At 41.4% G+C, this 24,944-nt stretch overlaps 1 protein-coding gene and 1 long non-coding RNA gene across 3 annotated transcripts in view; one reads left to right on the top strand and one right to left on the bottom strand.

Annotated features, from left to right (window-relative positions):
• The window catches only part of LOC117523141 (cGMP-dependent protein kinase 1), a 460,927-nt gene that overhangs the window by 353,155 nt on the left and 82,828 nt on the right, over window positions 1-24,944 (bottom strand). The gene's annotated exons all lie outside the window — the stretch shown is intronic.
• On the top strand, window positions 1,863-22,985 carry LOC117523142. Its single transcript, XR_004564432.1, has 3 exons — window positions 1,863-1,873; window positions 17,989-17,993; window positions 22,815-22,985. It is a non-coding gene; the product is annotated as an uncharacterized LOC117523142 (long non-coding RNA).

Genomic DNA, 24,944 nt, shown 5'->3' with positions numbered 1-24,944 from the left:
GAAAAAGAAGCCGAGGGGCGCGATTGTGATTGTGCATGAGCTGAACATGCCAGAACATGTCCTGTGAGGCTTCATCACTGCGTTTCTTTGCGCTGAGCGGCTGCACCACGACGCGCCGAACTCCTCCACACGTCTGTCTTAATGTGCCGGAAAAGTGCTGATGTCCACGTCTTTTCACAATTCCTGTGCTAGTCAGAGGACATACCGGATCAAGACAGCGTCCAGTTTAGAAATGGATGGCATATTTCACTGTTACAGGAGTTTTTGTCATGGAAAGAGGAACAAAGGTGGAGGAGTTCGGCGCGTCGTGGTGCAGCCGCTCGGCGCAAAGAAACGCCGTGATGAAGCCTCACGGAACATGTTCTGGCATGTCCAGCTCATGCACAATCACAATCGGATATTCACACGACTGGAAAGCAACCGGAATCCGTCTGAAATCCACCTTTAAGCCGTCCTGTGAGACCAACACCGAGGTGGTTTTGTCCCGCGTAATGAACGGCTCCGTGGCGCGTCCCTCGGCTTCTTTTTCCATGGAAAAAAAAACTCCTGTAACGGTGGAATGTGCCGGAAAAAGTGCTGATGTCCACATCTTCTGCCTTTTTGTGAAAGTCAGATGAGGTCCCGGATCAACAAAGCCTTCACGTTGGAAATGATCTGGTTGTTTGTGCGGGGTGTCAGCCTGTCCATCGGCGCTGGGAGCGCGCTGCACTCTCAGCAGTTGTGGGCGGTCTTTAAACCGTCTGGATCACTCCTTAATCTGTTTAATCCCCATAAAATCGGATCTGAAAGCCATATTAATTTTTCGAATGGTGTCCACTTGGAGGTCTCTTACAGTTTCTGGAAAAAAATTGATGCAGCAAACCTCCAAATCGTCCAGAGATTTATTCGCAATAAAAAATAGACGAGAGGGGTGGACCACACCTCACTCAAAGCCTGCTCACAGGCGAATGAAGCAACCGACAGGCATGAAAAAACTCACGCATGCGCACGAGGGTTCAAGCTTGGCTGACGCAATCACATGTGATTCAAATCCATATGGTTTTTGAAAAAAATAATAATGTCGGATACTTTTCTAACAGACCTCGTACAGTAAATGGTGATGACTATAGCTCAGTTCATAAAATGTGTTGTCCAACAATCAGTGAATTAGTGACTTCAATCCCCTCCAGGTGGCAGATAGTTTTGATGGTACGGGTGCATGCTTTTGGCCCACGATGCTGAAACCTCAGCCTCAGTTGCAGTGGTGCTCAGGGGCATTGACTGGTCTCACTCTGGAAGACAGTCTTAGATGGGACATTGGCCCAGTCTTTCTGTGGGGTTTGGGCCCTGTGTGGAGTCAGGGCTAGGAGTCTATATCCTATATCAATGGTTCCCAATCCTGGCTACCAGGGACCCCTACCCTGGTCAGTTTCTATCTCTCCCACAGCAGATTTATCAATGCATAGGAACTGGGCTGCCATTTATATGGCACTTTCATGGTCACATTCACTTCTTCACAAACACACACACACACACAGACGGAAATCTGAGTTCAATTCCTGGTCACGCTACCTGTCTGTGTCCTTGGACAAGACTCTGCCTGCATTGTCTCATTCCATCTAGCTGTAAATGGGTACTGGTGCTTGGCTGGGGAAGTAACTTACCTATGATTGGCATCCCATCCAAGGGGAGCTGTACACTCTCATCCGCTTCACGCTACAGAATCTGGAGATAAGCACTGGTACCAAGGGGCCTCAGGGCCTATATAGGACTGAATTCTTTCCTGCTCTACTCACAGCCAAGTGATTCAGTCAGTTGTCTGTCAGCTCTTGATTGCCTAACCATAGTTGCATGAGCAAGTAAGCTTCTGATAGTGCAGGGAGAGATGGAAAATGTGCAGGTTAGAGGACCCTGAGAACATGGATTGGGAACCACTGTCATATATGTTGTCCTCATTGTGGGGTACTGACCCTTGGGCTTGTCCTCTCCCACAGTAGCTGTGGTATTCAGCGTGGGGTGCCCGCTATAGATATGGGCACTGCGTGTGGCTGAGAATGCCCGCCTGCAGTGTGAGAGCAATGTGCCATTCATACAGCTACTAATATTTACTCACTTTATCACAGTTTTATAGCTTTCTCACACATGAATGCACACATATGTTCAGGCAACTCACATTTACTCAGTATACTTTGTAGCTCATGAAAAACCCTGCATATAGTAAATGCTGTTTGATATTTTAATCACGTTTCCTGTGATGGACATTTTTTCTCACCGTTATTGCCACTGTTGTACTCACTGATCATTGTTACAGGAAAAACAAAAGTAGCAACAGTTTGTCACAGTATAATAAATAATATAATATAATTATTGGATATATTCTTCATGGTGTGAGGTCATTGAAAGGGGACTCAAACCAGAACAATATATATACAGACAAGAATGGGGTTAAAAGATTAGGAAATTGGTAAGGCTGTAACAAATAATACAAATCGGAAATCACTTTAAAGTAAAAGCTGTGATTACAAATCATACATCCCTGAATGTTGGCTTGATTTTAACATTAGAATTTGGTTGAATTAAGCCATTACGCTGCTACTTCCACATCTTCAAATGTTTATTAAACATCAAAGGTCAGTGCGAGGCTCTCACAAGACAGGTCAAAGGTCAGTTAACTTTCTCTGTGGGGCAAAGTTTTGAAAAAAAAATCAATAGGTCCGATAGTGGTAGGTTTTATAAAGGTACCCGTTATGTGTACGCGTTTGAACTTTATGTTTGGTTCACAATTTGTCCAAATACTGTCACATAATTTCAGAACAGGAAAATTATACTACCGTATTTACCCTTGAGAGTGCCCAGGGCTCTCCATGTGAAGTTCTGTCTGAAGAGGGGGTGGGCTGATGCACGAGCATGGCCAATATTTTGTTCGCCAAAACTCCCACTTCAATAAAATATCTGATTTAATCAGAAATAAAAAAAAATAAATCACAAATAACTCACATGTTTACATAGTTTTTTTTTGTTGTTTGTTTTGTTTTGTTCTTTTAATCCTTTTCTCATTTGATGAATGCGTTCCTTGTAATTTATTTTAATTTTGGGTGGGCATTTAAACAACTTTCTTCAAAAAAGGGGGTATGCAAATATGGTATGCTATGCTATTTATGCTAGGCAAACAGCTGGCGTTTTCCTCTATGCTGCACGTTCTGCTGCTCCATGTGGTGCTGCCCCCAGTGGTAACCAAAAGGTGGTCAGTTTGAGTGTCACTGTGCTGCAGCACAGTAGTAAAAATATGAAGGCGTCTAGTATTTCATGAAGGTAAGCACTGATACATTTGGATTGTTCTAAGTGATCATGGAAAATGAATGTCTGTGTTAAAGAAAGAATTATACCAGCCTAGCTGGGGTACCCGGCGTTGCCCAGGTTAACCTGTTTAAGATATAATCTACAAAATATTCCAAAGTTTATATTTTGTCATAATTGTAGATATCTTAGAAGTATATATGTAGTCCGAATAGGCAAAGGTTTGAACTAAAAACCCAAAATAGGTGGAATCCTCAAACCAAGAGAGAAAACTGAATTTTGCTGCATGCAAGAAACAACAATGAAGTTCTTCAGACTTTATATTGCAGATCAAGTATGCTCATAATCATTAATCAGAATTGATGTTATGACCTTTATAATTGTTGATACATTGCAAATCTAGTTTATAAGAATGCTACAAAAATAAAATGGCTTTTAAGCAAATGTTAATTTTGGATTTGAGATGTTGAATATATATTTAAATGTAGCTTTTACTGACCAATAGTTCTGAAGAGCCTCTTGGTAGACAGTGTTCCTTGGCCTTCTGTCAGGAAAGTGGATATACAGCTGATTGGGGTTACCAACTCTGGAGCATCTGACTAGCTAACTGTGGAAGATCGCTGTGGTTTGTTTTTGCACACTTTGAGGCATTCCATCTTTAAATGGTGTAAATATTGCCTTGCATATTTCTTAAAGTTATGCATTCATTGGTATATTTAGAGAACAATCTTTTCAATTGTAAAAAAAGAGGTTTGACCACTAGAAACAGTTTGAGCCATGAAACATCAACATACCAAAACTATTAGATCAACCTCAAAGCTAGTGCACTATTATAATAGGACAGCAGGTTGTGAAGAGTTGATAAATAACAAAATTTAATTTATGATATTTACATCATAATGAGCAGCCTATATACAACGCGCCATTGGAGAACACAGGCTCTATGCCCGCTAACTGGCTGATTGAAAGGGTGCTACCCCATCAGCAGTTAGAACTACATCACTTTTTCAAATGATTGCAGAGTGCCATTGTGATACAGAAAACATGCGTTTGCCTGATACATTATGATCAATGCTAGGCAAGTGATACACATCATGTACACTCGACACCTTTATTTTTAGAAAATGTGCAAATGTTTAGAAATACATATACAAATTGCAAGAAAAGACAAAGCTTGATATTTTATCCAGTAAACTTTTAAAGTTTCATTTACAGCCTGTGGTTGAAAGCTCTCTGCTAAGAGTGAAAACCTTCATTCCAAGAAGGAATAGGCTGTATTCTGATAAGTATTATATCATAGTGATTGTGTATAAGTTTTATCGAAATTCATGTGGATTGACCCCCCCCCACCCTTCTCAGCCACCAATGCCTGGCATGGGGAGAACCCATCTACATCTCTGAGCTGGCACCTTATCTGCAGGTCTAAATCCTTGTTCGTGGGGACAGCATTATGAAGAGTTTACCCTGTATTTATTTTGAAGTTGATAAACATAATGCAGTATTGGCCATTAGGTACAGAAAAATCTCAATTTGAGGGTGCATATTGCCATCATGATTAAACCAGATTTAAGGACTATTTTTAAGTAGGATGGCATATCTACTCATTCACACATGGTGTCAAATATCATGGGTGTAATATTGGTAGAGGGGAGTATGGGGATAACAAAGCACATGGGAGAAAGTTACTTTGTATTGAATTGTGTATTTATATTCTTACAATCAAAATGTTCAGTATATGATTAGTCAGTAAATGACAGAATACTCACATTTGTTTTTGCTATAAACAGGTCTGAAAACACTAAAGTTTGTAGAGTTGTTCAAATCTTTTCAAGGAGAGTCAAACAGGTTTGTAGCACCCACGTGCAGCATGTGCAGAGAAAGGATGCATTCATATCAAGGGGGATATTTGAATCTGCTTGGTTATACAACCAAGCTGGCATGCACACCCACGCTATGTGTGCTAGCCAGCAGCCAGCAGCAGATAGCCCAGGAGTCTGGGCTCTGTTTATAGCAGTAGGCAGGCTACTGAGCTCCTGCATATATGCATAGGGCCAGCGGCCAGCTATTAAAGCTGAGAGATTTGTGCTGGAGTACAACTGCCACTGAGGTACATATGGTTCAACTGTATGTATCAGATTATTGTTAATATTGTTGTCTTAATATTAATTTTTTTGTTTGAAAATAGTATATATATATATATATATATATATATATATATATATATATATACACACACACACACTGAGTGGTCATTTCCTCATGTCAGCACTTTTACACACACACACGTGCATGTGAGGTCAGTGAGCCTGGGAAAAAGAGGAAGAGAGAAGGAGTGATTGAATGGGAGTGGGTGACCGCACAGATGGACACATATGGTGTGAGTCCGGTCCGTATGTTGGTTGTTCTTTGATGTCCAGTACAGGTCCTGTGCAAAAGGAGGAACACAGCGCTCTGGTCTGTGTTTGCCATCCAGACATTTGGAGATCGGGCAGTCTGCAGCACATTTTATGGCCATCTGACAGCAGTCTGTGTCATCTACATACGCTCTGGATGCGATCTGACAGGTGTGGACGAGGCAGTCTGTCTGTGTGTTCTGACACTGTTGGCCACGTCTCTTTTCTTCCTGACTGCGTCGAATTGTGGCAATATTTGCCGTGTCGGGTATGGTTCCGGCAAATTCTTGTTATGTGTGATGGAGGCATTAGAGTGTCAAAATGTGTGTTCTTATGTTGTAGTCAGGTGATCAGTGTACTTTAGAGAAGATAAACGTTCAGGATTCAAAGTTAAGTCACATATTTGTTATTGTGACACCACTGAAATCTGTTATACTGCTTGACCCTTTGTTTTTATATGATGCCACAAAAAAACAAAAGCACTGCCATTCTTCTTTTGAAGTGAAAAGATCAGAGGCTTTTGCATACAAGCGGTGTTCTGTGAGATGTATCGGGGTGTGAAGAGGCTGACGTCAAACACTCTCCATAAACCCGTGACATTGGTATTACAGCAACAGCAAAGGGAAAAGAAAAAGCACCAGGCAAAACCAAAAGCGGAGTGAGAAATGTAAGAGGACAAAGATGACACTGAGAGGGAGAGGAGCCGCGGGAAAATGAGGAAGGTCAACCTGCCATGTTACGGCTGAACACCTCCAAAAATCATGTCACTTGATCGGAGAGTATTTGTCAGAGATCCCCACACAGGCCTTCTGCCATCGGCACAGTGGAAAATTGTACAGTGTTTTTCCACAAGTGGTCTGAGATCTGAAGACCCTAAACAGTGTGCTGTCAATGGGACACAAAGGGGCACATGGTTTCATCCTCTTTACATCACTCTCACTCAGAGACAGAGATTAGGTGTGAACTAACCACCCGCCGTAGCAGCACATGTCTAGTCTTAGTGTTTTTTCAATCTCACGCTGGAAGTTACTCTCAGTCGGTGGGAGTGATAGGACGTTTGAGGTCAATACAGCAATCCAGCCACAAGCCAATATGGCAAATCCCTCCTCCCCGTCTCTGTTTTCAATTAAATGTTATCGGGGCTTTGCTGCGTCAACGGTCCTCTTCTCGTCACCAGACTCTGATTATGGCTGCAGTGTTGACAAGCTGATTGATAGCCCAAGCAGGGGGCAGTGAAAATGATCATTTTGTATTCAGATTAAATCACAGTTTAGTAATTAGCAGTTAGTGTTGATGCCGTGCACCCACATGGTGGCTTTTTCTTTTATGCAGACCAGACTTGATTAGACAACTTATGAGCAGACTCCACATTAATGCGGCAACTAAACTCCAACGCTGATGTAATTCTCTCATTTCTGCACCTGTTCTCTTTTCATTAGAATTAGTGGAATCAGAAAAAAGAGTCACTTAAAATGTAATTATCAATTTGTCTGTTTATCAAGTTGTCTCTAAACTATGCAAATCTGAAGTGGCTGAGTAGTGATAAGAGATTCTAAAAACAGTAAATTGAAGCGACTATCCAAACCAAGAGGCTCTCCGGGTGCATAATGAACCACCAGGATGCTGAGGTAAATCAGTGACTGAAACAGAACACAGTATGTGTTTCTGCATGTAGGCACACTGTGGTTGTTTGATCTATCATAGTGACTTGAACATTAGAGTCGGCCGAATGATCACAGGTACGAATTCCACTTGGCCCAATGATGGGAAATCTCGCTGTCAACCAAGCAGCAAATGATTCTCTTCAGAGCTGGCGAAGGTAAAATTAGCAAAGGGAGAAGAAATGGGCACCACCCTTTATATGCTGTGCCCTATAAATGGTGGGAGTCTAGCATGCCCCAACCCTACAGCCATCAGGCTATGGGACTACTTTACCTTACCTTTCATCTCACAAAAATGCAGTGATCTTATGCTGCATTTACACATAACGACGACAAGTCATGAATGCCACGAAGTATACATTCTTGGCCGCTGATCACGAATGTGATTATTCGGGGCAGAGGCATCAGGTGTCCTCAGGAACTGCTGCAACCTGTTACCACGTGTTACAATTAATGGCACGTGTTGCTGGAGAATTATCAGGAACCATTACGCACAGTCAAGAATAGTGTTCCGCGTTGTTGCGTGTTGTTGCGCGCTATTGCGTGCAAAAGCGCATCGTTAAGTTCTGTCACGTTGTGGACAAGGTGAATTGTCTCCACACACACACACACACCCATATTCATCCAAACCGAAAAGATCGCTCCAGTTTTTCAGAAGAACTTTGTGACTGCATGCATATTTGGGCTCTGTGCCATGGAGTGGTGCAGAGAGGAGTAGGACAGAGCCAGATGTGTGGCTTCATGCGGCTGTCGTCTTGCGCATTTTCCCAAACATCAGGCACATGCATCAGGTGGAACACCTGCAGGAGCGCGCTGAAGAGCACTGAAATTAGACTTTTAGCCGACTTGGTGTCAGCAATCAAACTAAATGCGGTGCAGCAGGGTTTAATTGTGCACGCGCTTCTTCCCCCACCAGACTGGAGGAGCTGCAGAGATGTCTGGCTGCACGTGAGTCTTCTCTGGTTCCTTTGGCTCAGACTCGTTCTCCCGCTCATCGGTTACAACAGCAGGTTTGAACACCTGCAGGAGCATCCTGAGGAGCTTCAGCAGGAACTGTGGAACGACATTTGGAGCCAAGCTTAATTGTGCGCACGTGACAGAAAACTGATTTGTCGTGGAACGCAGTGAAATGTGACGCCGCGTTACAAGTCATGTCAAAACTTAGTTTCCGTGTCACTTCATAATAACGCGTGACAGTTTGGGCTCCAAGAACCATCACAGGAACCACTACGAACGTTGTCACGTTCTATTAAGGATCACTACTTATCAAGACAGATCAATATGCTCAGTTGCGACCTCCACGACATGAGACGAAATGAGGGTGGTGTGTGACATTCATGGAAGATTTTTTGACAGGCAAAACCATGCTCCACGAATATTAAGAATATCACGCAACAACACGCACTATTAAGAAACCTATTCAGATGTGTTAAGTCACATTAAGAATGTCAGGAATGTGTCACGAATGACAGAAAAACGCGTCTTGGTTATGTGTAAACGCACCTTTATACTCAGGGACATCTTATATTTGAGCCACTATGGCAAAAGGTTGAGCCAAGGTATCATAATATGGTAGCTAATCACGGAACTGTCCAATATTACAACCGTTCTTCATTGATCTCCAAGGGGGGGGTGGCCAAGTGGTTAATGTGCATGGTTTCAGTGCAGAAGGTTCCGGGTTCAAATCCCACCCCTGCCACATTTCTCCATGTAATGTGGAGTTGCGTCAAGAAGGGCATCTGGCGTAAAACCTGTGCAAATTCAACATGCAGATCCACCTTGGATTTGCTGTGGCGATCCCGAGTTCAAACAAGGGAGCAGCCAAAGGGACTTACTTACTTTACTTTCTTACTTACCCGGTTGATGTGCGGAGGGCCTTTGCAAAGGTGAACCCCAGGAAGGCTGCTAGCCCTGACAATATACCAGGGTGTGTGCTTAGAGACTGTGCTGACTCACTCACAGATGTTCTCACAGATATCTTCAACATCTCTCTGAGCCAGGTCATCATACCAGAATGCTTCAAAGCCATCACCATACCGCTACCCAAGAAATCTCCAGCAACAACCCTGAATGACTACCGGCCCATAACACTCAATCCCATTGTGATGAAGTGCTTTGAAAGGCTGGTCAAGGCTCACATAATATCCAGCCTACCTGCCACTCTTGACCCATTCCAGTTTGCGTACCGTCCCAAGCACTGTACTGATGATGCCATAGCAGCAGCACTTCACCTCAGCCTGGCTCATCTGGAGAACAAAGACAGCTACGTGCGGATGCTGTTCATTGACTTCAGCTCTGCCTTCAACACAGTCATCCCACAACACCTGGTGAACAAACAGTGCTATAGGCATCAGCACCCCACTCTGCATCTGGCTACTGGACATTCTCACCAACAGACCTCAGACAGTAAGAGTGGGCAAAAGCTCCTCACAGACCACCATCATGAACACAGGGGTCCCCCAGGGATGTGTATTGAGCCCTCTGCTGTTCACCCTGTTGACCCATGACTGTTGTGCCAGACACAACTCAAACCACATCATCAAGTTTGCAGATGACAACAGTAGTTGGCCTCATCAGCAACGATAACGACTCAGCACACAGAGGAGGTACACCATCTCATCAACTGGTGTGACATAATAATAATAATAATAATAATAATAATAATACATTTTATTTGTAATGCACTTTACATTTGACACCAAATTCCAAAGTGCTACAGTATAAAACAGAAAAACACAGAAGACTATAAATCAATGTAAAAGCAATAAAACAGTAACATCCATCCATCCATCCATCCATCTTCTACCGCTTAGTCCAATTAAGGGTCGCGGGGGGCTGGAGCCTATCCCAGCAGTCATAGGGCGTGAGGTGGGGTACACCCAGGACAGGTCGCCAGTCTGTCGCAGGGCCACAAATAGACAAACAAACAGACACACCCACACGCACACCTAAGGACAATTTCAAAGATTCCAATCCACATAACCCGCATGTCTTTGGATGTGGGAGGAAACCGGAGCACCCGGAGGAAACCCACGCAAACACGGGGAGAACACGCAAACTCCACACAGAAAGGCCACAAGAATTGAACCCATGACCTTCTCGCTGTGAGGCAACAGTGCTAACCACTAAGCCACCGTGCCGCCCAAAACAGTAACAATAAAATCAAAATAAGAACGATAAAACAGCAGCAGTTATTTAGCTAAAGGCCAGAGTAAAAGGTAGGTTTTGAGTCCTTTTTTAAAAGCATCCACGGTCTGTGGAGCCCTGAGGTGGTCTGGGAGGGCGTTCCATAGACGGGGAGCAGCCACTGAGAAGGCCCTGTCACCCATGGTCTTGAGCCGTGTCCTGGGCACGGCTAGACAGTGCTGTTGGCCTGACCGGGTCCTAGTGGAAGTGTGTGGTGTGAGCAGTTCAGTGAGGTAAGTGGGGGCCACACCGTGGAGACAGTGATAAGTGTGCAGGAGGACTTTGTATTTAATACGGCAGTGAATGGGGAGCCAGTGGAGGGAGTGAAGAATGGGGGTGATGTGCTTGTGCCTGCGCACCCTCATCAGGACCCTGGCAGCACTGTTTTGGACATACTGGAGCTTTTGAATGCTCCTGCCAGAGATCCCGATGAGGATCGCATTACAGTAGTCCAGCCTGGAGGAGACAAAGGCATGGACGAGCTTCTCTGCAGCAGGAAGGGAAAGAGAAGAGCGAAGTTTGGAGCAGTTTTACAGATGGAGGTGACATGATTGTCAAAGCAGAGGTGGGGGTCAAATGTGACCCCCAGGTTTATCACAGAGGGAGAGAAGGGAATGTTGTGTCCAAAAAATGAAACAGAGGTGACTGGGGAGGAGCGGAGTTGATGGGGATGGCTTCTGTTTTGGAGCTATTTAGCTGCAGGAAGTTTTGACTCATCCACGCCTCAGTCTCCTCCAGGCAGGAGCTGAAGTGGGAGACTGTGACCAAGAGGGGACCAGAAGGAGAGATGGTGAGGTAGAGTTGTGTGTCGTCAGCATAGCAATGAAAATTAATTCCATGCCTGCTGACAACGCGACTCAGGGGAAGCATGTAAATGGTGAAGAGGGATGGGCCGAGTACGGAGCCCTGGGGACGCCACAGGTAACAGTGTGGGGTGTGGATCTTGCTTCCCCCAGAGCTACGTACTCAGTTCTGTCAGAGAGGTAGCAGTGAAACCAGTGAAGGGCAGTGCCAGAGAGACCTGTATAGTGCTGGAGACGGTGTAGGAGGACGTGATGATCTACAGTGTCAAACGCAGCAACCTGCACCTCAACAACCTGCACCTCAATGTCATCAAAACAAAGGAAATAACGGTGGACTTCAAGAAGAATCACAAGCCTCACACACCTCTCACATCAATGGTAGTGCTGTGGAAGTTCCTGGGGGTGCACATCACTGATGACCTGACATGGACAACCAACACCTCCTCCCTTGTCAAGAAAGCTCAGCAATGCCTCCACTTCCTATGCAGGATGAGGAGAGCCAGTCTCCCCCCTTCAGCACTCACCACCTTCTACAGGGGCGCCATTGAGAGCATCCTAGCTAGCAGTCTCTCAGTCTGGTATGGCAGCTGCCATGTTGCTGACCAGAAAGCGCTACAGAGAGATGGTGAGAACAGCAGAGAAGATCACAAGGTCAGCCCGACCATCCATACAGGACCTGTACCCATCCCGCTGCCACAGAAGAGCCATCAACATCATCAAAGACCCTACCCACCCCCTCAAACAAACTGGTTACCCTCCTACCATCTGGCAAGCGCTACAGCAGTATGCGCTGCAGGACCACCAGACTCAACAGCAACAGCTTTTTCCCACAGGCCATCAGACTGCTAAACTCATTCACAAAAGCAAGACCATAACCCCCCCAACACACACACACACACACTACAGACCAAACTACTTTTATGCACATTCTTTGCACAAAAAACAAAAACTTTACAAACTAATTCACCTCCATGCTGCTACTCTGCACTCTGCACTTTTGCCACATTGCACCTACAGTAGTGTTCAGAATAATAGTAGTGCTATGTGACTAAAAAGATTAATCCAGGTTTTGAGTATATTTCTTATTGTTACATGGGAAACAAGGTACCAGTAGATTCAGTAGATTCTCACAAATCCAACAAGACCAAGCATTCATGATATGCACACTCTTAAGGCTATGAAATTGGGATATTAGTAAAAAAAAAAAAAGTAGAAAAGGGGGTGTTCACAATAATAGTAGTGGGGCATTCAGTCAGTGAGATTGTCAATTTTGTGGAACAAACAGGTGTGAATCAGGTGTCCCCTATTTAAGGATGAAGCCAGCACCTGTTGAACATGCTTTTCTCTTTGAAAGCCTGAGGAAAATGGGACGTTCAAGACAATGTTCAGAAGAACAGCATAGTTTGATTAAAAAGTTGATTGGAGAGGGGAAAACTTATACGCAGGTGCAAAAAATTATAGGCTGTTCATCTACAATGATCTCCAATGCTTTAAAATGGACAAAAAAGCTAGAGACGTGTGGAATAAAATGGAAAACAACAATCAAAATGGATAGAAGAATAACCAGAATGGCAAAGGCTCACCCACTGATCAGCTCCAGTATGATCAAAGACAGTCTGGAGTTACCTGTAAGTGCTGTGACAGTTAGAAGACGCCTGTGTGAAGCTAATTTATTTGCAAGAATCCCCCGCAGAGTCCCTCTGTTAAATAAAAGACGTGCAGAAGAGGTTACAATTTACAAAGAACACATCAACAGGCCTAAAGAGAAATGGAGGAATATTTTGTGGACTGATGAGAGTAAAATTGTTCTTTTTGGGTCCAAGAGCCGCAGACAGTTTGTGAGACGACCCCCAAACTCTGAATTCAAGCCACAGTTCACAGTGAAGACAGTGAAGCATGGTGGTGCAAGCATCATGATATGGGCATGTTTCTCCTACTATGGTGTTGGGCCTATATATCGCATACCAGGTATCATGGATCAGTTTGGATATGTCAAAATACTTGAAGAGGTCATGTTGCCTTATGCTGAAGAGGACATGCCCTTGAAATGGGTGTTTCAACAAGACAATGACCCCAAGCACACTAGTAAATGAGCAAAATCTTGGTTCCAAACCAACAAAATTAATGCCTCGCAGATGTGAAGAAATCATGAAAAACTGTGATTAAACAACTAAATACTAGTTTAGTGATTCACAGGATTGCTAAAAAAGCAGTTTGAACATAATAGTTTTGAGTTTGTAGCATCAACAGCAGATGCTACTACTACTGTGAACACCCCCTTTTCTACTTTTTTTTTTACTAATAGCCCAATTTCATAGCCTTAAGAGTGTGCATATCAAGAATGCTTGGTCTTGTTGGATTTGTGAGAATCTACTGAATCTACTGGTACCTTGTTTCTCATGTAACAATAAGAAATATACTCAAAACCTGGATTAAACCTTTTAGTCACATAGCACTACTATTATTCTGAACACTACTGTATATTGTTGTACTCAGTACTATTGCACTCCAGTAACATACCTCAACCGACTACGTTCTGAAACACTATGCTACCCCTGGAAATGTATGCTCACTGTTGTCTATATGTTGTGCTGATTGTTGTTCTGTTACTGATATTATTTGCTTTTTATGTCCTAGTGATGGCCCATGTCCAGTCTATATTTAGTTGTATGTCTAATTTAGCCTCTGTTACTGCACATTTGGAGTCTGGGGAAACACAATTTCAGTCTTCTGTGTAATGTACTGTTGCATGGCTAGATTGACAATAAAATTCACTTTGACTTTGACTTTGACTTTATTGATCTCCACTGTGAGATCAATAAAGTATAATATATATATATTTATATATTTTTCTGGCCATTTCTGAGCCAATTACTCTAATCAAGGGTCCCGGTCAGCCTGGAGCCCATCCCAACAGCCATAGGTTGTGAGGGAGGGTATACCCTTAACAGGACACCAGTCTATCACAGAGCCACATATAGACAGACAAACAGATTCACACCTACGGTCAATTTGGGAAGCGACCCACAGCTGTTTAGCTGTGAGGAAACAAAACTAACCAGTAAACCACCATGGAGCCCAGATCAAAAATACAAAGAGCTGAATAAAAAGTACCCAGAATCCCTTCAGGAAGTTGTGTTGTCATGATCGTAACAATTACTGCAGCAACTAACAAATTAAAACACAATGCAATGCAAACACAGCAATGCAAAGTCTATGTGGTGCAGAATTTGTGAATTCTTGCAATTCTGTCCAGTCACCACAAATTTTCTTCAAATTTGAGCAATCATCTTTGTTGCCTATGAGTTCCATCAATCTTAGTCCCCTGCACAATGCATTCAGTCAAATGCCACCAAACTAAGTATCTCGTTTTTGTTTTTGAAGAAACACATTACTGCTAAAGACATTACATACGAAAGCAAAGATAAACACTTTTGTATGGGGAACAATGCCATGGTGGAACAGAAATGAAAGGCATCAACTGACAAAAATATTTTGATTATAAAACACACCTGGAGAATGGCTGATAGGTGTAGATAACAGACAAGACAAATAAATCATCATGACAGCAGCTGTCGCATCAAAATCTATTACAATCCAGATGAATTCTATGAAATATGATAAAATAATACTTTATGAGTGCCACAAAAGGGAAATTTGTGACGTTATAGCAGCAATAGGATACCTACAGAACCATTGTGCAAAGTATGCTAAATAAGGTAAAAGAAAAATACAGCAAGTACTGTGCAGGAATAACAGTAATATACCGTACATCCGGGAAGTATTCACAGTGCTTCCCTTTTTCCACATTTTGTTATGTTACAGCCTTATTCCAAAATGGATGAAATTCATTTTTTTTTCCTCAAAATTATACACACGATACTACATAATGACAATGTGAAAAAAGTTTTGTAGATTTTTGCAAATTTTTTTAAAAACAAGAGCAATCTGAGATTCCTGACATCCGCCAATCCGGATCTGGATCACCTCCAAACTTTAATGGAATCTTCCAAGCCCTAAGATCTATCTGTGGTGCAAATTTGGTGAGAATCAATGAAGTTTTTACGTAATCCTTCAAAGACTATATAAAGCAAATCTTGATCCAGAATCCGGGTCCGGAACCAGATCACCTCCAAATTTTAATGGAGTCTTCCATGGCCTAATATATCTGTGTTAAAAATTTCTTCAAAATCTGTGTAGTCGTTTTGACGTAATCCTTTTTTTTATTACATCCTTGGCTGATGTGATTAAAAAAGCTAAGAAACCACATGTACATAAGTACTCACAGCCTTTGCCATGAAGCTCAAAATTGAGTTCAGGTGCACCTTGTTTCCACTGATCATCCTTGAGATTTTTCTACAGCTTATTTGGAGTCCACTTGGAGTAAATGCAGTTGATTGTAAAGGCACACACCTGTCTAGTTCTGCATTTAACACCATAATCCCACAGCGTCTGATTGACAAATTGAGTCCACGGGGACTGAACACCCCCATGCTAAACTAGATACTGGACTTTTTGACAAACAGGCTTCAGTTTGTGTACGGAGGTAACAACAGCGGGACGGACGAACACCATCACCTTAAAGAACAGGCTCTCCAAAAGGGTGTGTGCTGAGTCCCCTCCTCTTCACCATCAGGAACTACTGTTGTACAAAGTTGAGCAAAAATCACACCATCATGACACAACCATAGTGAGGCTCATCCAGAACGAGGACGACACACACTACAGGGAGGAGGTGTGACTCTTCACTGATTGGTGTAACAATAACAATGTGATCCTGAATGCGGAGAAAACCAAGGAGCTGTATATGTCCTCAGTAGCTGTGGTATTCAGTGTGGGGTGCCCACTATGGCTATGGGCACTGCGCATGGCTGAGGAGGCCCGCCTGCAATGTGAGAGCAATGTGCCATTCATGCAACTACTACATAATATTTACTTACTTTATCACAGTTATAGCTTCCTCACACATGAATGCACACATATATTCAGACAAGTCACATTTACTAAGTATACTTTGTAGATCATGACAAACCCCTGATAAACATGGACCATCATCATCACAAGGTATCCATGATGTAAATGTAAACTTTCCACTGTTCACTGTAAAGGGCTGAATCCACCACCTCTGACCATCGGTGTGACAGTAATTAAGACAAACATAATGTTGACCAATCACAGTTGTCCTTTCCTTTTTTAAAAAAGAAAGACTCCAGTCTGACTTTTTAATTCTCTGTGTACAAGTCCTTCTTTGCTGCATTGGATTTTTTTTCACTGACAATACATGCAGGCAAGCAGACTGTACGTGCTTTGTGAACCCGCTTATGTAAGTTGCGCATGAGTATTAAGCTCAAACAGAACTGGATTTTACACCAAAGTTTTGGTGGTTTAAGACCAAAATGCTTTGTGGTGACGTAGTACATCAATGCACCAGCTCTGCATCTGACAACACGTCACATTTAGAGCAATGTGCTCATTATTGTCAGGTTCTTGGTTTTCTGGGTGGTGGTTGGTGTTCCATCTATCTCTTGCCCTGTCTCTGCTCTATCTTTCTGCTTGGGTTTTTGCTGTCTGGTTGTTTCTTGCCTTTCTCTCCTGGTTCTTTGGTGGATGTCTCTCTCTGTCTGGCCACACCCCGGTTCTGGGACTTTTGCCACACACCTGAGTTTGCTATTAATCACCTGGGTGCTTTATAAGCCTCACAGTTTGTCTCTGTCCTTCGCCAGATCGTTGTGCCTTGTGCCTTCGCTTCCAGCCTTGTTCTTGTACTCTAGCCTTGTTTTGTTGCCTCATCAGTTTTTTGACTTCCTGCCTGTGTACTCGGACCACGCTTACTCGCTTGATGTTTCTGATCCTGTTGCTTTGTTTGGACTGCCTTTTTGTGTACCGACCCCAGCTTGTTCACCAAGTAAACTTTTATTTATAATAAGAATTTTAATGAAATACCATGAATTAATCCTCATACTTAATGGGAAAATTGATATTCTGGGAGACTACACATTATATTGTCAAAGCTGCACCAGCCAATGACACCCTTAAAGGAGTTTATCAGACAGACTTAGGAAACGGAAAGTAGAAGTTATTACTTAATGATGGAATAACAGACATAAAACAGGTAGAAAGCTGCAACTCGCGAAGCTTACCGAGTGTGTTTGTGTGTATATATATATATATATATATATATATATATATATATATATATGCACACATATATAGAGCTATGCATTGATGTAGTTCTATTACTTTAAAAACTGATTTTGAATTCTTATCAGTTAACTGTTACACCTCAATTACATACATAGCACTCTGCAGCAAAACACATGGTTGCCTTTTGTCTTTTGCTACAGTTTAATTAATTCACATTCACAAGATCTAATGTATATATACATACATAACAAAAAATTTATTGAAATTTTTGCAAATTTAAAATACAGGATGTACGTTATTAACATCACAGTTAGCAACACAACATCAAAGTATTCATGACTGTAAGTCTATCCGCACATGTGCGGTAATGATTAGTGGTCGCTGATGTATTTTTTTGCTAATTTTCCCTCTCGCTTGGTGAGTCAGCAGGTGAATTTCCGAAAACTGTCTTGCCCTGCATTTCTCGCCGTTTGTCAGCCTGTGACATACATTTTAGCAAATGCAGAAAATCCCGATGGCTGACAGAAAGAGTGAAATGAACACTGCTACGTCCAGTAACAAAGCTTCTTTGCTTTCATCGAAAGTGATGGCTTGGATTTCCATAGGATGTACGGAGAGGAAATGACACTGATTTTGGATCCTAACGTGTGTTGACTCTGCTGTCTATGTCACAGAACGCGACTTCACTGCTGCTGTGAATGCACACACTTTTGTATTTTTTTCTCCTCAGTGGAACTGGGAGGCTTTGTTCATTTTATTTTACTTTGAGAGAGTCTGTCAGATTTTGGATCTTGATGTGTGTGGAGTCTACTGTCTGTACCAGAGCAGCATGCTATTTTAACTTCATTATAACTACTGCCGTGAACATGCAGGCAGAAGTCTCCACTGTTTTTCAGGCTGCCTGATCACAAGATGTATTTCTCAGATTTTTCACAGTTATATCGATGACAATACTTAATACTTATACGTTAATGTTACTGGAAACACTCAGAAAAATGAGTACTCACAAGTACTTTGTTTTCGGCAGTCTCCATAGCTGTTTGTTGCAAATGCCGAATACTTTGAGGCCGGTCATGGAAGTGCTCAAAGTAATCCCGTTGTATCATCGGATGGTCATTAACAGCCTAAATCTAAGTTGTTATGATTTCTGTGTGGCATGTCCTTTCAAGAAGAATTTCCTACATACTTAAAATCTATGCAAATCTATTTTATATATTTTTTTAACCAAGCTTTCAGTTAAAAAAAAAAACATTCATCAGGGCATTGCACATAAAAGAAAGATTATCTTATGTAACCCAGAAATGTTTTTTTTTTGTTGTTTTTTTTTGCAGAAATAGGGTTTCTCTTTCATATTCATTAGTTAATCAACAATTAATATTTGACAACTCAAATTATTTTGAGCACACAAAAAAGTACTTAAGTTCACTTGTCAGACATTCATAAAATACAAACATAAAAGTAAATAGTAGTTTATATTTTCAAATATACAGGGCTGTCTGAAAACCTTGGGATTTGATTCAACTTCAATTTATATTTTGTTAAACACACATTCTGTTTTTAGCCAATATCATTTCACAGTCTCAGTTTAATAAAAGTCTTTATAATAATTTGGATAACCTGAAGAAATGTGTGGTTTTAAATTAAAATCAAGGCTGTTTGAAATATTGACATGAAGGAGATACAACAGTGATTTTTTTTTTTTTTTCTTTGAATGTGTATGTGTATACATGCGGAAATAATAATAATAGTAGTAGTAGTATGTTTCACTCTGTATTAAAAAGAGGATTTGCATTTGGATATTGACTAAAAAAATACATTAAAAATAACACTTTAAATAAAAAACTGATTTTCATCATATTCAGGTTTGTTCAAGGGTTCAGCAAAGAGGGGAAAACATTATCATCATAATCATCACAATTTCAATCAACATTTATGTTCTGAGCCTCTCTGTGCATGAGTCTTTGCATGTGTCTGGAGGTGTAGGGACAGATTTGTCCATCACTGTCACACAGCAGATTACTTGTCTGCCATCATGGATCACCACTCAGAACCTCAGCAAACACACATCCAGTCACAGCAGACCCTGAGCATCGTTCCACATCTACAGTTAAACTTTCAGACATCCACCAAAAAGCAACATGACAATGACAAACCACAACACATATCACACCTCAATACATCTTCAAACAATATTTTCAGCACATTTGAGGCCTGGACTTTGGCTTCTCTTATGACATACATGGACAAACAGGTGCACTGGATATTTAGCTTTTTAAAAGTCGTCTCACATTTCTGTCTATTAACAATGCCACATTCACAGTTATTTTCATGTTTATCTTTTTAGAGACGCTGGAATTGGTAAAAGGTTATGTTTCTTAATATTAAAATAATATTTCAGTTAGCTTTGTCCTCTGTTAGCACTGCTAGCTTAAATTTGTGCTTGATTACATTTTTTACATTTGCTTCAAATTCATTTAATATCCAGTGTGTTTCACAGTGAGTTCACATGCAGTGAGTTTCACATTGTTTTAGCTTCATAGTATGTTTGCACTGTATTCAGTTGGCTTTATATTCAATTACTTTTATTTTCTTTGTCTTATGTATGCAGTTAATGTTATATTCAGTTGCATTATATTATGCTAGCTTTATATATACTTGGCTTTATGTTAAGTTAGCTTTATATTTAGTTTAATACTGGTAGATTTAGGTTCAGCTAGTTTTGTTGTCCTTTCAGCTGGTCTCGTTTGTTCGGGGTTGCCATAGCAAAATATAGCCAGATCTGCCTTGGTATTTGGCACATGTTTTACGCCGGATGCCCTTCTCGATTAAACCATTTTAGCTGGAGAACACAGCCTCTGGTGTTCCAAAGAGGTCTCCCATCCAAGTATTAACCAGACCCTATACTACTTAGCTTCTGAGATCTGACAGGATCAGGTTCACACAGAGCAGAATTCGCCCTATTAAGGTTTCAAGTCTCAGAAAGATGGCAGCACAGCGAGAAGTCAACAACATGGAGAACTGCAACAGGATACTCTGATAACGTTGTAATTTATTCGCTGTACACGGACAATGGCATAAACGTTACAGAGTAAAACGTTTTGTATATTGTGCCTAAAACTCTCATGTATATATTATCTAGATTTTAAGATGTTGTTATTGTGTTTGTTTAATGTAAGCATGTGAGAATCTCAAGTGATTTCACCGTTATTTACAATGGGAATTGCCTTCATCCACGATCACATCCTGTTCAACTTAAGCCTTCAGTTAATTCAAAATGCTGCAGCTAGAGTACTAACGGGGACTAGAAGGAGAGAGCATATTTCACCCATATTGGCCTCTCTTCATTGGTTTCCTGTTAATTCTAGAATAGAATTTAAAATTCTTCTTCTTACTTATAAGGTTTTGAATAATCAGGTCCCATCTTATCTTAAGGACCTCATAGTACCATATCACCCCAATAGAGCACTTCGCTCTCAGACTGCAGGCTTACTTGTAGTTCCTAGGGTTTGTAAGAGTAGAATGGGAGGCAGAGCCTTCAGCTTTCAGGCTCCTCTCCTGTGGAACCAGCTCCCAATTCAGATCAGGGAGACAGACACCCTCTCTACTTTTAAGACTAGGCTTAAAACTTTCCTTTTTGCTAAAGCTTATAGTTAGGGCTGGATTAGGTGACCCTGAACCATCCCTTAGTTATGCTGCTATAGACTTAGACTGCTGGGGGGTTCCCATGATGCACTGAGTGTTTCTTTCTCTTTTTGCTCTGTATGCACCACTCTGCATTTAATCATTAGTGATTGATCTCTGCTCTTTTCCACAGCATGTCTTTTTCCTGATTCTCTCCCCTCAGCCCCAACCAGTCCCAGCAGAAGACTGCCCCTCCCTGAGCCTGGTTCTGCTGGAGGTTTCTTCCTGTTAAAAGGGAGTTTTTCCTTCCCACTGTCGCCAAGTGCTTGCTCACAGGGGGTCGTTTTGACCATTGGGGTTTTTCCGTAATTATTGTATGGTTTTTGCCTTACAATATAAAGCACCTTGGGGCAACTGTTTGTTGTGATTTGGCGCTATATAAATAAAATTGATTTGATTTGATTTGATTTGTTCTTGTCATTTTGGTTGAAAATGAAGTGTGCTTTCTTAACGCTCTGCTTATTGTCCTTTACAACAGTGCTTGTAACATATACAACATGTCTGAAATTCATATTCAGTTTTTTGAGGGTGTTTTTTTGTTGTTGTTTTTTTGTTTGGGGTTTTTTTTGCATTTTCACAATAACATAAAAATGTCAACAATGTTGCTGAAACCCCATTTCAACAATAAACATGGTTAGACCAATAAAACTCAAATGCCAGGTAATAGTGGCTCCTGGAATGACATTTCATGCATGCCTGGAGGTACTACAGTACTACTTGGGATCCAATGCTGGCAGAACCCATTTGAACTGAAAAACTACAGGCCAATATCAAATCTACCATTGTGCTCTAAAATTCTGGAAAAGGTGGTTTCACAGTAGCTTGTGGACCACCTTACTGAGAATAATGTTTTTGAGCCACTGCAGTCCACTTTTAGAAAATATCATTCCACAGAGACATCTCTCACTAAAGTAGTGAATGATACAATGGATCTTACAATGGATTCAGACACCACTACAGTTCTGGTGCTGTTATTTTAGTGCTGCATTTGATACTGTGGATCAACATATTCTACTCAGTAGGTTGGAGAATCATTTTAGAATTACTGGGAATGCCCTTGCATGGTTGACATTATACCTGAGCAGTTGTTCTCACTATGTTTTGTAAAATAACACTACCTCTAACCTAAGTGACATGACATTTGGGGTTCCACAGGGGTCTGTCTTAGGCCCCCTGCTTTTCTCCCTTTATATAGCACCCTTTGGGCACATATTGTGGGATTTTGGGATTACCTTTCATTGCTATGCTGATGATACTCAGTTACACATGCCGATAAATGCTGGTAATCTCATCCACATAAAATCCTTAGAAGATTGCCTTGCGTCAGTGAGAAGCTGGATGTCTAGCAATTTCCTACTTTTAAACCCTGACAAGACTGAAATGATGGGTCTTGGTCCAGTGAGATATCGGCATCAATTTCACCAGCTAACACTTAGCCTAGGCTCATGTGTCATACATCACACTGACAAAGTGAGGAACCTAGGTGAAATTTATGATCCTACATTCTCCTTTGACCTCCACATTAGAGATATTACGAGGACTGCTTTCTTCCACCTGTGAAATATAGCGAAGATCCTGTCTATGGCTAATGCTGAGACCCTGACCCATACATTTGTTTCTTCTAGATTGGACTACTGCAATGTTCCATTTTCTGGTTTACCGCAGTCCAGCATTAGGGCTCTCCAATTGGTTCAAAATGCTGCTGCCAGACTTTTGACAGGAAGCAGAAAGTTTGACCACATTGCACCCGTTTGGGCGTGTCTTCACTGGATTCTTGTCCCTGCGAGATCAGCTTTTAAGGTTCTGTTACTAACCTATAAATTATTCACAGACTAGTCCCTCCCTACTTACTTGACCTACGATTTGCGTTCTCAGGGTGCAGGGCTACTTTGTGTCTCTCAGGTGAATAAAAAGGTCTGCGGGTCACAGAGCTTTCTCTTATCATGCACCTGCTTTGTGGAGTGATCTCCCTGCATCAATAAAAAGTCAGATTCTGCAGAGATTTTCAAGTCCAGACTTAAAAAAGACTTATTTTCCCTTTCATATGGTGGCATACTGGCATAGTATGGTACTATGCTTTCTACCCTTTTAAATTAATTTTATTATTAAAGAGAGCAGACCGCGGCCTCAATTTTATCTAAAGTCTGGGTCTTTTACTGAAGCTTAGGGCTAGTGGCCGGTGATCACCTTATTATTTCTTTTGTTTTTCTTGTTGCTAAATGCTGATAAATTATACTGTATTTGTTGTTTTTCTGGTGCCTGATTCTGTTTCTCTCTCTCTCTCTCTCTCTCTCTCTCTCTCTCTCTCTCTCTCTCTCTCTCTAACTCTCTCTCTCTCTTTCTGTTTTAAGGTGTGGCTCCATCCAGAAATGGTAGTGGGTGATTTTTCTTCTGCAGGCCTCCCGTCTTTTGCACCAGCATGGACTCCCAATATTTCCTGTATAATTCCCTGTATTGTCTATTGTGTTGGTAGCATGGCCCAAGCAGAGGGTCACCCCTTTGAGTCTGGTCTGCTTGAGATTTCTTCCTCAAATCATCAGAGGGAGTTTTTCCTTACCACTGTCGCCTTTGTGCTTGCTCCAGAGCTTGGTAAGGTTAGACCTTACTTGTGTGAAGCGCTTTGAGGCAACTTTGTTGTGATTTGGTGCTATATAAATGTAAATAAATTAAATTAACCCAGTAGTATTAACAATCTATCGTAGTACTTACTTAGCCACTACAGATGTCACAGTGCCACAGACAAAGACATTTTTTCAACCACATTCAGATTACCACCACATATGCTGTGCATATTTCATCTCAGATAAGTAACATTATACTCTCAACAATGAATTTTGTTAACAAATGAAACCTGTCTTTCATGAAAAATTATGTTTTTTTCTCAAACATTTTCTCCAGTCATCAGACTTTACAAGCACATGCTGCGTAGCGGAGTCGGTTTTGACTCTGCTGTTGTAGAGGTGCTGGAAAATTCAGTGAATTTTAAAAACTACTGGGTTCTGTCGCAACAGCACAGAAATATCTTGGACCAGTAGCCACTATAACTGAGGATATGAGTACTTAACATATCTTTTGGCAATATGTTATGAATTAATTTAATATTTTGTAAATTAAAGTCAAACATTTCAAAGTAACTGAGGGCATCAGTGCTATTAAATTAATCAGTTTTTGTAAGAAGATAATTGCTTCTCTCTTTGTATATAGCATGGTAGGATGGTAATAATTATTCAGACTTTGTGGAAAAAAAAATTAGCTTCAGAAGCAGAATTCACACAAATATGAAGGTGGTAGCAATGTCTGTCCAAATCTCAGGCTGGTGAAATGAAAGCATTATCCAACAAAAATAACGCGGGGCAGAGGGGGGTATTATACACTCGCAAGCATTATAGTTGGAAGTTGAAGTTGGTATGACCCATCAGTACACTGAACAGCAGGTTTTTATGAATTTAGTTAGTGTCCTTGAGTTGAGTCATGGACAATGTACTTGCACATCATTTCACCAAATTGTAGCTTTTTAAGTGAAATAGGCACTAATATCAAAAAAACAATAGACTTCGAGAGGTTAGTAAGGGCAGCATGTCTGCTGACTGTGATGAGGTTAAGGTACTTGCAACAAGTTATCAACCAGTGAAAGAAAAGCCTGCAGACAGATGTCACTGTGGAATTATACGCTATGTATCTAAGTGGGCCTATTAAAAAATGTTTTGTTTTCTGTTTGGCATTAATACTGAAAATCTGAATTCTTTTTCACCATTTCAGTTTTATTACCAGAACTACAACTACAGTATTCTCAAAATGAA

Source organism: Thalassophryne amazonica, chromosome 13, assembly GCF_902500255.1.
Source record: "Thalassophryne amazonica chromosome 13, fThaAma1.1, whole genome shotgun sequence".
NCBI lineage: Eukaryota > Metazoa > Chordata > Actinopteri > Batrachoidiformes > Batrachoididae > Thalassophryne > Thalassophryne amazonica.
Note: the sequence above shows the minus strand (reverse complement) of the source record. Positions and strands in the feature narration are given on the sequence as shown.